The sequence below is a fragment of the Macaca thibetana genome, chromosome 9 (genome assembly GCF_024542745.1).
Source record: "Macaca thibetana thibetana isolate TM-01 chromosome 9, ASM2454274v1, whole genome shotgun sequence".
Classification (NCBI taxonomy): Eukaryota; Metazoa; Chordata; class Mammalia; order Primates; family Cercopithecidae; genus Macaca; species Macaca thibetana.
In genome coordinates, this window is record NC_065586.1 from 126,977,729 (window position 1) to 126,981,118 (window position 3,390).

The window sequence follows — 3,390 nt, forward strand, 5'->3', positions numbered from 1 at the left end:
TTGGTTTAAAAAAAAAATCTTGTTAAAAGATATTTGGAGCCATTTAAACGTTCTAAGTTAGATGTTATGGCCACCAGGCAAAGTCACACTATAGCCGTCTTGCCCCTCAGACCTGGAAGGATCCTGTGTAACTGTGTCCTTACCACTCCAGCCATCGTCATTTCAAGACTTGCGTATTTTGAAGGCATGTGTGTTCTACTTTCGTTTTCATGTTTCAAAAGAAACCTCTGCAGATGTCATCCTCTGCTGGATTTACTCAACAAAGCCATCATCCAGAAAACAAATAAACAAAACCGTACCACAGCTCCCTTACCCAGGCCAAGGGTGTGCTCACCCCACGGACTCCAGATGAAAAGTTCTTGCCTTCAGAAGCAACGTTTATTTTCAGTCTCAGCACAGCAGCCCACAATGGGAGGCCTTCAGCTCTCTGCTCCACCTGCTCTAACGAGATCTGATTTTTAAATTTTGATGTGGGATGAAAATTGCCAATGGTATAACTTAGTTACAAAAGCTAGAGTGCATTCCATTGATTGCCACTGCTTAAAGGGAAAATTGACTCTTACCACTGTTTGTAACCTTGCTATGGTTGGCATGTGGAGGGGGGCTTTGGAGAAAGACATTTTTTCTCTTTCCTTTTTCTGATGCATTCAGAATCCTTGTGGAGTGCCTCCCACATGCCCTCCTCTGGCTCTCCCAGGCAGGGAGAGTGTAAACCTCTCCCCCAGTTCCTGGAGTGGAGGGGGGCAAAGCCTGAAGGTCCACAAGCCAGCACAGCTGGAGTCCAGTTGGGGTCCTAGTGGGCAGGGGGTTCAGGCTAGAGAGAGGTCCCATTCAGCAAGGGATCCCAGCCAGCAAGGTATCTCGGCCAGTGGGGACTCCTGACCTCACCTTCAGGCTGAGAGGGGCCTGGGTGCTCAGAGAACCCCCAGGTGGCCCCTGCCTGCTCTGGGGGGCATGTGGTATGACTGGTTCCCACGTGGATCTGCAAAGGGAAGGAGAATTCCGTTCTCTGAAAGGCTAGCCAATGTTTCCAAAGCTTCAGGCTAATAGATGGATGGCCAGGACTTCCAACCCTGTGAGTTCTACCTCGATTCTGGGTGATCCTAGGAGAGCCTTTTCACCTCTTCATGTCTCTACCCTGACCACCTGCATGGAGCAAAATGCCGTGATTCACGCGAAGAAGGCACCGGCAGCCAGTCCCAGCTCAGCCATCCCTACGTCACACCTGGAAGCCCTGTGCCACGACCCCCTTTGTCTTTGGGTATTTCCAGGCCCACTTGGTCCTCGGAGAGTTCTGGGATCAGCTCCTGCAGGACATTGAGGTTTGATGGCTGCATAGTCAGGCTTCCAGAGGCACAGGCCGGGCCAGTGCAGGAGGGGTGGCCGCCGTGGACCACCGACTCACAGGGGTCTTGCCCTTAGCCTGGCAGGGTCTCCAGCCCCTCCCTGACACATACTTTTCCATCAGCTCTTCATCACACGCCCTCTCTCAGCAGGTGCTTTCTTGTGCCTAGCATTTCCTTAGGTCTACCAGCATCCCGTCTCGTCCTCCATGGGATCCCCAAGGAGGATGGTGCCTGTGCAACAGTAACTGTCCCTGAAGTCCGGCTGAGCAAACAGGACAGGGATTTGCTCACAGCCTCAGTGGCACCCGTGGGATTCCCCAGGGCCTCATGCCCCAGCCCTGAAGGAGGCGGTCCTATCTCTAATCAGACCCCCTCTTGTTAGTCTCCAGTGGACTTCATTTCCCTTAAATAATAAATCCTGGAGCCCCAACCACGAGGCCAACAAAGTTCTGTGTTTTGAGTAAAGGTTACACACTGGAAGCACAGAGGTTTCTTTGATTGTTAGATTTTTTAAAATATTGAGAAACATTTTTAAAACATGGCTATGATAGCTATCATCTCATAGTCATCAGCGCGACTTCTCAAAGGATTTCCCAATTCCAGAGGCTTCAGTGCCCATCAAAAGGTGAGCCCGGGGCACCGGGGCACAGACGTTGCCTCTAAAGGAGAGAAGGACAACCTCAGACTGTGGCCCGAGCAGGGGTCTCCGCTCCTCAGAACCCCCCACCAGGCTGGCATCAGCCCGATGCCCGCTCCCTTTCCCCGGTCCACTACAGCAGTTTCTGGGGGAGACCAGGAAATCTGGTGTTTTAAAGAGCTCTTGGGCAATTCTGATGGACGGCCAGGGTTTAGAGCCGCAGACTTCGGCGGGAGAAGTCTCCCTCCCCGCCCCAGGAGAAACGGATCTGGCTGGGGAAGCTGGGCAGAAGCAGGAGAAGGCAGAGGTGAGAGGTCAACTCCGAAGGTCTTGGGTCCTGCTCCAAGTCCAGATTCTTGGAGGTGCAGGGCAGTGGTGGTAGAAGAGCTGGGTCATTTTGAGGGCCAGCCCCGCCCGTCTCAGGTGCCAGTCTGGGGCACAGCAAGCTCCTTACAGAGGCTCCCAGAATAACACGGCACAGTGGAGACTGGCTTAAAACTAGCTGAGAAAGGAATTGTGTTTGCAGCCGCCGCCGCGCTGCCGTCGCTCTCCAACGCCGGCGCCGCCTCTCGCTCTCCCGAGCTGAGCCGAAGGAGAAGCGGGGTAAGTAAGCAGCTTCCGGTGCCATGGCGCGCACAAAGCGGGCAGCCCGGAAATGACCCGCGGTGAAGCTCCCAGGAAGCAACGGGCTACAAAGCCGCTCGCGAGAGTGCGCCCTCTACTGGACGGGTGGAGAAACCTCATCGTCACAGGCCGGGTACTGCGGCGCTCCGGGGAATTAGACGTGATCAGAAGTCCACTGAACTGATTCGCAAACTTGCCCCCAGCCTCTGCTGCGGGAAATTGCTCAGGACTTTAAAACAGATCTGCGCTTCCAGAGCGCAGCCATCGGTGCTTTGCAGGAGGCAAGTGAGGCCTATCTGGTTGGCCTTTTCCAAGACACCAACCTGTGTGCTGTCCATGCCAAACGTGTACCAATTATGGCAAAAGACATCCAGCTGGCACGCCGCATACGTGGAGAACGTGCTTAAGAATCCACTATGATGGGAAACATTTCATTCTCCAAAAAAAAAAAAAAAAAAAAAATTCTCTTCTTCCTGTTACTGGTAGTTCTGAAAAAAAAAAAAAATCTCTTCTTCCTGTTATTGGTAGTTGTGAACGTTAGATATTTTTTTCCGTGGAGTCAAAAGGTACCTAAGTATATGATTGCGAGTGGAAAAATAGGGGACAGAAATCAGCTATTGGCAATTTTTCCATTTTCATTTGTGTGTGAATTTTTAATATAAATGCGGAGACGTAAAGCATTAATGCAAGTTAAAATGTTTCAGTGAACAAGTTTCAGTGGTTCAACTTTATAATAATTATAAATAAACCTGTTAAATTTTTCTGGACAGTGCCAGCATTTGG

The 3,390-nt window shown here is 51.4% G+C and overlaps 1 pseudogene; it reads left to right on the forward strand.

The window, feature by feature from the left end:
* Positions 1-2,609: 2,609 nt before the first annotated feature.
* Positions 2,610-3,075, forward strand: LOC126963315 (histone H3.3A-like; annotated as a pseudogene).
* The last annotated feature ends 315 nt before the right edge of the window (positions 3,076-3,390 follow it).